This window comes from Peromyscus eremicus, chromosome 17 (genome assembly GCF_949786415.1).
Source record: "Peromyscus eremicus chromosome 17, PerEre_H2_v1, whole genome shotgun sequence".
Classification (NCBI taxonomy): domain Eukaryota; kingdom Metazoa; phylum Chordata; class Mammalia; order Rodentia; family Cricetidae; genus Peromyscus; species Peromyscus eremicus.
Genome location: NC_081433.1, coordinates 36,656,799 through 36,671,065, shown reverse-complemented (window position 1 = coordinate 36,671,065; position 14,267 = coordinate 36,656,799). Strand labels below are relative to the sequence as shown.

The window sequence follows — 14,267 nt, the reverse complement described above, 5'->3', positions numbered from 1 at the left end:
GCTGTAATTTCAAATACTATGACCAAAAACAACATGGGGAGGAAAAGCTTTATTTCCTCTTACAGCTTGTAGCCCACCATCCAGGGAAGTCAGGACAGGAACTCAAGGCCAGAACCTGGAAGAAGGATCTGATGCAGAGACCGTAAAGGAGCACTACCTACTGGCTTGCTTCTCATGGCTTGCTCCGTCTACATTTTTATAGAACTCCGAACAGTGAGCTGGGCCTTCTTGCAACAACCATTAATCAAAAAATGCTCTACAGGGTTATCTACAGACCTAAACATGAGTCATATCTATATATCTATAGATATATGTGGGAATATGTGTGTATACACACACACACACACACACACACATGCTATACTTTTGGGAGGCTTATATCACAAGTAAAGTCAAAAGAAATGTGTGTGAGGCCTGATGGATTTAGATTCTAAAAGGAACTTCAAACATAGCTAGCCCCTATTTGGGGCTTATTATTTACTCACTCCATAGGTCATAGCAAGCATCTGAGGGTCTCAGCTGTCATAACAGCCAGCAGTTACGGATTGCTTACTACACTTCAGATGCGTTTTGTGCATTAATTCACTCTGTCCTCACAGGTGCTGCCTCCATAGCATTTGGTAGAGATGGACTATGAGCCCTGCCCGTTGACGCTGAAGTGCTCAAGGTGACCCTTTTGCTGTCCCCACTACCTTTCTGTTTCTCTCCCTGCAACTCTTTCCCATGCTGCATGCTTTCTCTAGCACCAAAGGGCCATAATCCTTCTAGAGAAACTTAATGCTAATATTTGGTAAAATTATGACAGTGTCGGTAACCTCTTTTATTTTTATTTATTTATTTTTAGAGACAAGATTTCTCTGTGTAATAGCCCTGACTATCCTGGAACTCACTCTATAGACCAGGCTGGCCCCAAACTCACAGAGATCTGTCTGCCTCTGCCTCCCAGCATGCTCCGAGAGGATCTCACACTTAGCTTTCACAGAGGCCTGTGAGGTCCTCTCTAGGAGCAGTACAGGCCAGACTACACATGCTCACACTTGGGAAATGCAGGCCTCTGGGCCACGAAGCGACCTTGCTCTGTGGTCACAGACCTTATTTATTTATTTATTTATTTATTTATTTATTTATGGTTTTTTGTTTGTTTGTTTTTTGAGACAAGGTTTCTCTGTGTAGCTTTGCGCCTTTTCTGGAACTCACTTGGTAGCCCAGGCTGGACTCAGAACTCACAGAGATCTGCCTGCCTCTGCCTCCCGGGGGCTGGGATTAAAGGCTAGCTTGCATTCTCTATAGACGGTATCTCTTCTCCATCAGAAATGTGTCTTCACAGCTGAGTTTCCCTAATGCCTCACTGTGGTGCAGGTGGCCCAAGGGGACCATTTCCTGTTCCTTTGTCCCACTGCCCTGAGAACTGACTTCTGCTCCTGGATACATGAGCTCTCTGCCCGGCCTCTAATTTTTTTTTTTTACAACCCTATGGGGAGAAGTATTTCAGAAGTTTTGCTTCTCTTCCACCTGACACAAATAATATGGGTCTTCAGAAGTTTTCATGATCCTATTTTAAACCCCGGTGTACATTTTTCCATCTTAGGCAATTCATTTTATGCTTGTGTTAATTTCGGGCAAGGCCCTGGCTCTGTGTGCGTGGATTATTGATGAAATCCTATTGAATTGAACCCCATCCAACCTGAGGGCAACAAGCACATTCATTGGAACACAGTTTCTGTGTCATTTTGCACACCACGGAGTTCTGAGCTTCTTCTGTGCATGGCTGTAGCTAAGATTTTATAACGTACCAGACAGCTCCTCTGTCCAATTTTACATGGGAGGCTCTCCTAAATCATATGCGGAAAATTATCCAAACTCCTAGGGGAAATTATTATTCCACTTTTCACAAAATAGACTGCAAATTAGACTAGATGATATGCTAGACTTATTTTTTTTACACTATAACAAATTACTTCATCTAGAAGGACCTACCTATGTAGTCCCCTTAGCTGCCGTAGGTTATTTACTTTTTGTTTTGTTTGTTTTTTGTTTTTCAAGACAAGGTTTCTCTATGTAGTTTTGGTGCCTGTCCTGGATCTCGCTCTGTAGACCAGGCTGGCCTCGAACTCACAGAGATCTGCCTGGCTCTGCCTCCCGAGTGCTGGGATTAAAGTCGTGAGCCACCACTGCCTGGCCCGAAGATTGTTTATTAAAGATGTGATTTAAAATGTTCTGAGGCCGGGCGGTGGTGGCACATGCCTTTAATCCCAGCACTCGGGAGGCAGAGCCAGGCGGATCTCTGTGAGTTCGAGGCCAGCCTGGGCTACCAAGTGAGTTCCAGGAAAGGCACAAAGCTACACAGAGAAACCCTGTCTCGAAAAACAAAAAAAAATAAATAAAAATAAATAAATAAAAAATAAAATGTTCTGTTAATGTTTTTCTATTTATAAAGTTCCTGTTCTCTTTCCTCTTTTAAGAGATGTTTATTTATTTCCTGTATATGAGTGTTTTGTCTGCATGTATCTGTGTGTGCCTCATGCCCTCTGAAGCCAGAAGAGGGTGTCAGATGCCTTGGGACACAGTAAGTTGTAAACTAGCGGGTGCTGGGAGTCAGACGCTGGTCCTCTGGGAGAGCAGCCAGGACTTTTAGCTGATTCACCTTTTCTCCAGCCGCAATGCCCTTCCCTCCAAATGCTTTGTGTCTTTAAATTAAAGGCAATTAGAGTTGCTTTGTGTGCTTTACAATATATAGCAAAGAGGTGAAGGGACTAATAGGAGTTATTCATAAGAAAACCACCAGCCCGGCGGTGGTGGCGCACGCCTTTAGTCCCAGCACTCGGGAGGCAGAGCCAGGTGGAGCTCTGTGAGTTCGAGACCAGCCTGATCTACAGAGCGAGATCCAGGAAAGGCACCAAAACTACACGGAGAAATCGTCTCGGAAAAAAAAAAAAGAAAGAAAGAAAAAAAGAAAACCACCATTACTAACTATATCAAATGATAAATTATGTTATTGTGGGTTATTAATCCATTTTACACCTAATAAAGTATGATATGTGTATAACCACACATTTATAATCATAATTACCTCCTTTAAAAAGTTTATTGCTTATGTCATTTTAAGGCTATTGAACATTTTTTTTGAGACAGGGTCTTATATTTCCCATACTAGCCTTGAATTCCATATGTAGCCAAAGATGACCTTGAATTTCTGATCCTCCTGCCTCTACCACCCACCTGATATGACAGGTGAGCACAGTACCCCTGGTTTATGTGATGTCAAGAATCAAACCCAGGTCTTCCTGCGTGCCAGGCAAGCATGCCACCGTCTGAGCTACATTCCAGCCCAAATGCTCTTTAAATGAACTGAAACTTTTACTTTGGGATCATCAGGTCAGAGGCTTAGATTATGACCACCTATGTGTAAATTACTTCACTCTCAAATTTTTTTTTGCAAATTATACATCTTTTCCACTTTAGTGTTTATACTGTTTCTTCTTTGCAATGCAACCTGTTTCCAAACTTGGTGTTGACTTTTTTCCTAATGTGTAGCAGAAACCATACGAGTCTTACAGATGTTTCAAATAACACAAAATTCTTCAGTGTAGCTGGAACCCCTTTACAGTACTTACACCTCCTTTTTTCTCTCTTCCTCCAGGACACTTGGGGTTTCATTTTCCAGATATTTTTCCATATGCCTATGAAAATATAATTTAAAAAATAAAATGATAGTCTTAAAGTATTCTATAATTTTATTTGGCTCTAAATGAATCATAGATATCCATGTCAATATTTCTATGGCTAATTCCTTTTTAATACTATATTCCATTGTGTGAATATGCCATAAATTGTGTGAACAACCTCCTAACTATATATATATATATATGTATATAATATATATACATGTATATATATATGAGTCACATCCATATATATATCCAATTTCTCATTATAACTTAGCTTCTCAAAGTATGTCTTTTTGTTTTTCTTTTAGTTTTCACATTGCCTTGATCAAAATTAACTAACTAAATGAGTTTTTCCGACCGACCCAAAGGCTACTTCTTTACCTATTCCTTTTGTTTTGGGTGTATTTTCTGGTGTTTCCGCACACACATACCCCCGACTTTTGATTTTGTGATTTCCTTTGGAGTCTTATCTTTCCACTCTCTCATTTCCTCCTCATCACGGGCAAACGTGCTCTTCACACAGAAGTCCTCCTCGATGATACCAGTGTGGCCTCCTCACTGTGTTCGGTCCCAGCGGTGAAGACAGAGACAAGAGCAGGCATTCGGTTTCTGATAAGAAGCAAGAGTCAGCTGCTGGCAGGGAGCCTTGTCAAGGTCTCCTCAGTTCTGAGCACTCCATTCCCACATGAACGATGAATGGCGATTTCACCCGCCCACCCCACATTGTTGCAGTTGTCCTTTGCCCTTTCTGTCAAATCTTGGCACCCAGGAGACGGCAGAACATGTTCTGAATTCAACCCCGGGGAGCCAGGGATCAATATCACTTGACTCTTCTTACCCGTGAGTTGTTCTCTTTCTATGGCTGACGTGAGTGATGCCTGGGCTATTCTTTGCCATGACCCCTCCTCACTTGGCCCCGCTAACCTCTAATAGGGTGGGATGACTATCTCCAGCCTCTAGGCAGAGCTCTGGGGGCAGAGGAGTGGAGTATGGACAAGGGCAAGCCTGAAGCATGGGACACAGATTCGGACGGCTTCAGCTTGAGGCTAAGAGGAGATGGAAAAAAAAAAATGAAGCTTACTTCTAGGATCTTAGATGTCAAATGTTAAGACTATTAGCTTTCCCCTTAACACATGGAATACTCTTAGAGTGGAAATGTATAAAATACGCTTTGAAAATAAGATTACAGGAAAACAGACTATATTAGTCTCCACTTTTGGAACATACTCTCTTTGTCTGACTTTTCTTTATATCCACAGCACAATCCTCATTTTCCTGCCAACCCACCTGTTCTTCCCTGTACATTCGCTGTTACTCATCACATCATCTTTAATAAGGATTTCTTTTGGGGCCAGTGAAATGGCTCATCGGGTGAGGTGATTGCACAGCCCGAGTTCAACCCCCACAACCCACAAAACGTGTAAGGGGAGAACTAACTCCACAAGGTTGTCCTCTGACCTCCACACACACATAGTGATTTGCATGTGTGACCACACACAATAATAAATTTTAATATCTTAAAACTTCTTTTTGGCAGACTTATTCTGGGAGAGAGGGTAGGAAAAAGGAAAAATGGTTGTTACTTTTAAAAGGAACTTTTGTTTGTTTATTTCATTATTTGGGAATATTATATATACACGAGTGTGTGTAATATATGCAACCCACACGTGTGTGCACACAGGGTGTCCTCCATCACTCTCCATGTTATTCTGTTGAGACAGGGTCTCATACTGAACCAGGATCTAGACTGTTGGCATATGCTTACCACCCAACACAACAACCCCATCCCTACCTATTTATCCAAGATAAATTGAAATACTTGTCTCTCCAAAGACCTCTACATGAATGTTTATCAAAGCTTTGCCCAAAATAACCCAAAGCTGGAAACAGCCTCAGTGTCTAACACAGACAAATGTGTCACAGACACAAGGTACTATACATCATGACATGGACCACTAACACACCACACCACGACAAGACCTCAGAACCACGCAGAGTGAAAGATACCACATAACACAAGTTGTGTGGTTCCATACAGGTACTGAATTCTAATATAGTAAAAAAAAAAAATCAAAATGGGCAGGAGAGAATTGACTGCAAGCTCCAGGAGAGAAGGTTTTGAGAGGATGGAAAGTCTTGATTATGATTATGGCCATGCAGATAGATGCATTTTGCAAAATTCGTTGTACTATACATTTCCAGATGAGTGCCCCTATGCTGAAGCATCTCTACTCAGGAAAGAATTTAGCCTCACCTCAAAACAAGTCCAGCTTTGGCCTCAGCTTCTGGGTGTTTGTGACTAAGCCCTGGAATACCACAGAAGAAAAGAATATCTTTGTTCACGTGGGGACTGGGGAATATTGACAGTCTAGCAGTGGGGTGGAGCTGGTTGTACCAGTATTATTTAGGGTAGGGATGACCACACCAGGAAAATCAGTAATGTGCATCAGGGTGAGGGCTTTGATCATACACATCACTTTGACTACGTGGTCACTAGTGGCTGAGATTAGGCATGTAGGTAGTCAAGTGAATCTACGTGATGGAGCCGGCTTAGAACTCAGAACTTCCAGGCTCAGGTGAGCATCACTACTTGGCAACAGCCCACATGATTTGTTGTAAATGGATGCTGAGAAAGCAACATGTCTAGACTCCAAGTTGGCTTAGAGGTTTTTTTGTTTGTTTGTTTGTTTTTTCCTGGATTCTACCCAGTGCATTTTTCCCTGGTCTGATTTTAATCTGTCGCCTTGGCCTGTGATAAACATAATTATTTATCTACAGACTGAGTTCTGGAATCCCTGTAGTGAATTTCAGATCATGAGGGTGTTTGGGGACCAATACTTCTGCTCCCAAACTTACAATTGATATCAAAGAACAGGTGGTCTCCTGTAAGCCTGTGTTCCCTCTAATTTGGCAGCTGCCAAAACTCTCTAAGAATTGGTTCTAAAGTCTAGAAAAGTATATAGCCTGATGGAGACCTTTTGTGACTGAGAATGCACATGTAATGTGTCTGTATACACACACATACTTACTGGAACACCTAGTTCTGTGGGGAGTTTTTTGCTTTTGTTTTTCTTTTATTATTTTTTTTTTCATTTTTCTTTTTCCTTCAGTGCTGGAGGCTGAAGCTAAGGCCTTATTCGAGTTTGGCAAGTGCTCTACCACTGAGCTACATCTCCCAAACATGTTTTTCAGTACACAAGAGTCTATATAGCCCAGGTTGGTTTTGAACTTGCAATATTTCTGCCTCAGCCTCCAGAGTGCTAGGATTGTGGGCTTTAAATACTAGGAAAGAATCTCTTAGCTGAGTAGGTGGTTCACACCTTTAATCCCAAGAATCACCACAAATTTGAGTCCAGCCAGAGCTACATAGTGAGTTCCGGGCCCAGTCTGGCTGACACAGTAAGACCTGATCTAAAAACACACAAAGAGAACAACACCCCCACAATTCTTGGGTAGGTGACTATGTAGTCTGCATTAATTTTTATGTTTATATTATTATTAATGTTATATCAATTAAATAAATAGGACCATCATACAAACTTTGGAAAAAATAAAATGCTATTTAACTGACATTCTCTAGGCAAAGTGGGATTCGATAAGACAGGCTTTTGTTTATTCTTCTCTGTGCATACCATTTAAATGCTATAATTATGAGCCATTTTGTCTTATTTTTCAAATTAATAAAAAAATATGTGTATACTGCAAAAAAATTTATAAATTTTTGGCTTCAGTCCTAGAATTTCTTCTTTTGGTTGGGAAGATGTAATGAATTCCAAAACCAGGGAAAATACTCTGAAGATTTCAGGGTTTTTTTTTTTCTCTCTCTCTCTATCTCTCTCTGTGTGTGTGTGTGTGTGTGTGTGTGTGTGTGTCTGTTTGGAGAGGGGCTGGGGTTCGAACTCACCGCCTTAACCATGGAACTGCTGTTCCGAGCCTTGGGCAAATTCCATCCCCAGAGTCTGGCACTCTTCCGGTCTCTCTCCCCGCAGCCAATTGTGTGATTCCTTGCCTCCTTTTGTTTTTCTTTTCTTTCGACAAACATTTACTGAGCGCTCACTCACTGGGCAGGCTTCAGGAGCTCAGCTGTGTTGGTTTAGGAACAGAGCAGTCCAGCAGATCCCTGTCCCCTGCCTGCCAGATGCCCGCTCCCGGCCTCCAGCTGTCAGGACCCAAACTGTCTCCAGGCATTACCAAAGCTACCTCAACACCGACTAAGGAAACCGATGTCTGAATCTTGAACTTAAACACATATTTTTTCCTAAAAGTAGTCTACCTGTGTCATGTTAAAATTATTCCTTATACTGTATCTCCATTCTCTCTTTCACAAGAGTGCTTCTACTTAACAAAGAAAGGCAGATTTTTTTTTTCTCATTCAGAGTCTCACTATGGTCATAGACTGGGAGAAGAAAGGCCTAGGGCTCCCCCAAAGGGACAATCAAAACCCTCAACTCCCTAATGTGTAGCATCCCATGATGCATTCCCACCTAATTGCACTTTTTCCTATGATCATCTATGAAAGGCATTACGCGTTCAGGATGTCAGACGAACTATTCCACCAGAAGGAAAGCGGCAGAGGCAGCACCTTAGGGTCACAAGAAATATAAAACATTCCGTTCCATTTGTCCATATTCTGCTGGGTCAGAGAAGTACAATATAAAAAGCATGGACTTCAAAACAACAAAAAAAAGTCTTATATTGGTATATGATTTTTTTTGGGGGGGGTCGGGGCATAGGGGGTCGGGGAATAGAATGGAAGAGAAATTTTTAAAGAGAAAAGGGAGTATTCAAGTAGAAAAGATGAAATTACTTTGAATTTCTTGTTTTTCAAACTCATTTAGTGTGTGTGTGTGTGTGTGTGTGTGTGTGTGTGTGTGTGTGTGTGTGTGTGTGTGTAGAAAAATGATGGAGCAGGTCATTCATGTGCCATGGCGCATGCGTGGAAGAGGCTGTCTTCATGGAGTTCCTTCTCTCTTCACCTTTATCTGGTTCCAGAATTGAACCACGGTTGACAGGCTTTTCCAACAAGCGCCTTCAGCTGCCCACCCGTCTTGTGGACCCTTGCTTTGAAACGTTTTTAAGGAATGGTCGTGGTTGTCAGAGCCCTGCGGATATATTTCTCATTCCATTAGAGGCTTGTAAGCGGTGTACCTTTAAAAAGATCTCAGTAGGTTCAATGTGCCCACAGTTCCAGTATCTCTTCACTCATCTAAACTTATTGAATAATTTTATAAATAAACGTTTGTAGGTGTTGCACAGGTCTCAAGGTGACTTTAGAGTGCAGGCACAGAAGGTTTAAAGGTCGCTCACCGCAGCTGTAAAGGATGCTGGGCAACCAAGTGTGGTCCGTCCCTGCGATGCTCAGTCTGACCCGAGTACACACTACCACCTAGTGGCTGTGAGGCTTTCATGCTCGCTACAGAGGAATGACGTGGCCTGCTCCCACCACCGTGATGACCAACTGTGTACATCGAGTGCATCAGCATGAAGCAGTCACGTGGATAAAGGAAGGGGGAGACGTTGCCGCGGAATGGCATTAACAGCATTGCAAGTTCTGGAAATTCTTTTTGATAGCTTGTTTAAAAAAAAAACTGGGTGAGATAATAGTTAAAACCTCTCATCTCAGATTGAGTCACTCATGTCAGTATTTAACTGATTTATTTATTTTATTATTTTTTGTGTGTGCCTGAGTGTTTGGCGTGCATGTATGTATGTGCACCATGTGAACGCCTGGTGTTCAAGGAGGTTAGGAGAAGGCATTAGATCCCCCTGGGATTGGAGTTGCAAATGTTGGTGTAAGGGCAGGGAATTGAACTCAGGTCCTCGACAAGAGCACCAAGTGCACTTAACCACCAAAGCCAACTCCTCAGCTCCCAATTTTAGCAATTCTTAAGATGACTCCTGCCGGCGGTGGTGGTACATGCCTTTAATCCCAGCACTTGGGAGGCAGAGGCAGGAGGATTTCTGTGAGTTCAAGGCCAGCCTGGGCTATAGAATGAGTTCCAGGAAAAAGGCACAAAGCTACACAGAGAAACCCTGTCTCAAAAAACAAAAAAACAAAACAAAAAAGATGACTCCTTAGCAAGTATACATTTTAAACAACCATTTAATGTTCTTTTATGTGGGGAGAGAGAAGTTTTGTTCTGTGTATGTGAATCTCAGAAACATAACACTGTCAAAAATTCCATATTCCTTGTACTCAACTGAAAAAAAACATATATGCAAATTCATATTACCTGCTTTCAATGGCTGTTCAAGATTCCTGTTGACTGGAGAAGTTTTCTCTTGTCAGTATTTCTGCCCAGATGAGAAGGAAGGAGGGGGGATGGGGAGGACCTTATCATAGCAATTCCAATAACTGTACTTCTAATTTCCCCCAAATCATTCAACACTTCCTTCAAGTTATGAGATAATCTTTCAGAAATGTTTCCATTTTTGAGCGTGAATGATTTCAACTTTCATTTTTTTCTACTATTGTGTTTTTGACAACTTGAGTAGGTAGAGGGAAAGATCTTTCCAAAATGCAGCTTCCCAACCTTCATTTTTTTTTTTTTTGTAAACGTTAAATATCTTTGTTTAAAAGTTCTGGAAACGAGTGACTTGTAACCGGCACACAGGCAATAAAATCTCTGTTGCTGGCCAGATGGGGTCCTAGGAATAAACTTGACCCAGGGCATGGGGAGCTTGGGTTAAAGGTGTGAGCTGGATGGCAGTTTCCAACCTGTGCTTGGAACCAAGGTAGCTGTGACTTTGGGGTGTTAGAGACACCCCAAGGCCCAAGGTCTACCCTGGAGGGGTTCTTTCAGCCAGGTACGAGACTGGCGTTTTGGAAAGTAGAGACAGATCTACCTGACAAGCCCTCAGGACTAAAACCTGTCAAGGTTATTGATAGCATACACAAAACTATGATTGGTTCCAGAACTTTCCAACACTTTAATGGAAGTGCAAATTAAAGCTTATTTCTCAGTATTATGTTTCTGTACAAAAAGATTTCCAGTGTATCTGGTATTGTAAATAGTGACTGGCTTTGTAATTCTCCAAAGAGGAGCGAGGAATCAATGTAGAAACAAAACATAAAAATGAAGTTGGAGTGGGGGTGGGGGGCTGGATAGATGGCTCATCAGTTAAGAACACTCGTTGCTCTTCCAGAAGAGCAGGGCTCAGCTACCAACACCCATATCAGGCAGCTCACACCTGCCTATAACTCCAACTCCAGAGCATCCAATATTCTCCTCCAGCCTCCTCAGACCCTGCATGCACAGGCAAAGAAACACATATATCCATAAGTAAAAAGTAAATAAATCTTGAAAAAAAAAAAACAGGACAAAACTGGAATATTTACCTTGATGAATGCTTCCTTGAAAATGGCCAGGTGAGAGACGATGAGATGAAAATTAATTTGTGGATTTAACTCCAACACCAGTTACCACAGAGACAGGGCTAATTCTTCTCATGTTACAAAACCTAGAAAAGCAACATGAGATCTATAATTTCGTGTCTCAGGATTAAAAATTACATATAGGGTCAGGAATCCAGCCTTGGCTTGGATCCGTTTTTCTAGTTGTTTGAGACTTGACTTTTTAAAGGTAAATGGCATAACTTGAATTTGGTGAAATCTCTTACAAGACCTCGAGGGGTGTTTTTTCACTTCTATTATTATAGGTGATGCTTTAAAAACTGATTTGTTTAAATACAAAACAATGGTGTGTGCATAAGAATATAACCTTTAAATCTAACTTTTTTTTTTTTTTTTGGTTTTTCAAGACAGGGTTTCTCTGTGTAGCTTTGCACCTTTCCTGGATCTTGCTCTGTAGACCAGGCTGGCCTCGAACTCACAGAGATCCACCTGCCTCTGCCTCCTGGGTGCTGGGATTAAAGGTATGTGCCACCACTGCCCGGCTGACTTGTTGCTTTTGAAGAGAACCCAGGTTTGGTTGCCAATACTACCCACATGGTGGCTCACAACCACCCACAACTTCAGTTCCAGGACATCTGACACTTTCTTCTGACCTCCAAGGGCACCAGACACATGCATGGTACACATGCAGGTAAAACACCCAAATAAATAAATCTTTGAAAAATTATTTTTAAGTCAATGGGGGTGTTACAGATTTTGAACAGGAAACTAACAGTGGTCACACTTACAGTTTAGAAGGATCATACATTTAGCAATGTGCAGTGTCCATGATGGAGGAGGGCGGACTAGACACAGAGTAGCCAACTAAGAGGGTATTTTTTTTGTTTTGTTTTGTTTTGTTTTTTGCCATCCAGGCAAGGCAAAATAGTATGAAATCAAAGGGCAAAGCAAGAGAAGAAAGAAAGTATTTTTATGCTCTGGTGGCTTATTGAGTGGTGGAGGAGAGTGAGCCGAGGACAGGGGAGCTCTTAGCTTCCTGCTTTGGACACAAACCAAGATGCTGGAGGTACAGGAGGTAGAGAAAGTTTTGAACAAAGTCACTGATGTAAAGCTTACGACGGTACATGAATATGGTGCTAAAGAAAAAGAAGTCTGAGTCGGATGCACACAAATGAGGTCATCCTCACACGGGTGATGCTGAAGCTGTGGACACACCTGAGGTCATTTCTTTTTTCTTTCTTTCTTTTTTCTTTTTTTTTTTTTTTTTTTTTTTGGTTTTTCGAGACAGGGTTTCTCTGTGTAGCTTTGCACCTGTCCTGGAACTCACTTGGTAGCCCAGGCTGGCCTCGAACTCACAGAGATCCACCTGGCTCTGCCTCCCGAGTGCTGGGATTAAAGGCGTGCGCCACCACCGCCCGGCTCTGAGGTCATTTCTAAGACACAGAAATGAGATGAGCCATTTAAGTAATGAAAAAATAGAGCGATTGTCTTGGTTACTTTGCAGTTGCGGCGATAAAAATGCCCTGGTAAAAGCAACTCAGGAAAGTAAGATTCAGCTGGATGCAGTGAGCAGGAAGAAGAGGCTAACAGAGGTGAAGTCCTCAGGAAGGTCACAGAGGGTCCTCAGGAAGGTCACAGAGGGTCACTAGAAGGACTCTGGAGCCTGTCACTGCCCCTGACCATTTCCAGAAGGCAACAGGCAATCATGGACCATGGTAAGTATGGAATGAATCAGATCACATTAAAGGGGCTGGAGAAATGGCTCCGTGGTTAAGAGCACTTGCTGCTCTCACAGAGGACCAAGCTTAGGTTCCCAGCACCCACAGAGGGTGGTTAACCATGGTGGTAACTTCAGTTCCAGGGGATTCAATGTGCTCTTCTGCCTTCTGGGGCACCTGTACACATGTGGTGCACAAACACACACTCAGGCAGGCACACACACACACACACACACACACACACACACACACACCTGAAATAATAAGCAAATAAGTCTTTAAATATACATATTCAAAAGTAGGAAGACCCCTCCAGCTTCAGTATAGAGAGCTAACTGGAGGAGACATTCCTGGCGAAGGAGCACATGTGGGCAGCTGTTGCAGATGTGAGGCAGGCACAATGTCACACATGTGCTGCCTTAGACGCGTGCCTGTTCACTAAATGCTAATGGCAGTCGAGGTGGGAGTCCTTGGAAGATGACGGGGCTGTAGGGCTCTGGGTCATGCGTGGACTAGTCTCATGACCGACATTGGGGAAATGAGAAGGTTATTCAGAAGGAGGCGGGTGACCAGAACGTAGTCCTTCTGCATCCTGTGCACCGAGGTGCAGCTAGGGAAGGCGGGCGTCTTCTTACACAGAAGTAATAATTCTGTAGTAGTAAAACATCAGCAGTGACAAAGGTTTGTTTCTGCAGCACTATCATTCCAAAAGCCAACTTCTCCCCAAACCAACTGGGGAGCGAGCAACTGAGGGGATGATCCGTACGAGAAGACAGCAGCATCTGTCAGTCATAAAAGCTTAACCAGCCCCCGTGAGTCCACTCACCATAGGCGTCCTGTGCTGTTGCCAGATATGATCATGGCGATTTCAGCTCCTAGAATTGAAAGAAATAAATTCTTCTCTATAAATTACCCCGCCTCAAGTACTCAGTTATAGCAACAGTACACAGAGTAAAGAACAACTTCATTAAAAAAAACACTTATGGGTAATAATTTTTTTTTCGGTTTTTCGAGACAGGGTTTCTCTGTGTAGCTTTGCGCCTTTCCTGAAGGCTGGCCTCGAACTCACAGAGATCCGCCTGGCTCTGCCTCCCGAGTGCTGGGATTAAAGGCATGCGCCACCACCGCCCGGCTATGGGTAATAATTTTTTAACGACCATGTGGAATTTCATTTTATTTAAGATAGTTTTCTTCCTGAAGATTACTTGCAAGTTTGTTGTTGCTGTGAAATGAGTGAGATTAATATTTAAATAAGAAGATACTTGCCTGGAGTTTAGAAGTATTTTCAGAAATGTTTATACCAACTTCTTACAGTAGATGGCAGGAGAGATATAAAAGCAAAAATCATAATTCAGACATGGAAGGTAATGTTGCCAACACTGTGTGTGTGTGTGTGTGTGTGTGTGTGTGTGTGCACGCATGTGAGTGGACATATGTGTGTTTGTCCATGAGCAATTTTACTTTGTCCTAAATAACTCCTCTGCATTGCAAGCATCCCAAAGAGGGCACAATTTAAAACCCATCCCT

At 42.4% G+C, this 14,267-nt stretch overlaps 1 long non-coding RNA gene across 1 annotated transcript; it reads right to left on the bottom strand.

Annotated features, from left to right (window-relative positions):
• Nucleotides 1-4,139: 4,139 nt before the first annotated feature.
• On the bottom strand, nucleotides 4,140-13,635 carry LOC131894564 (uncharacterized). Its single transcript, XR_009374949.1, has 4 exons — nucleotides 13,567-13,635; nucleotides 11,008-11,129; nucleotides 9,902-9,962; nucleotides 4,140-4,277 (listed from the first exon to the last, which is right to left on the bottom strand). It is a non-coding gene; the product is annotated as an uncharacterized LOC131894564 (long non-coding RNA).
• Between the last annotated feature and the right edge of the window lie 632 nt (nucleotides 13,636-14,267).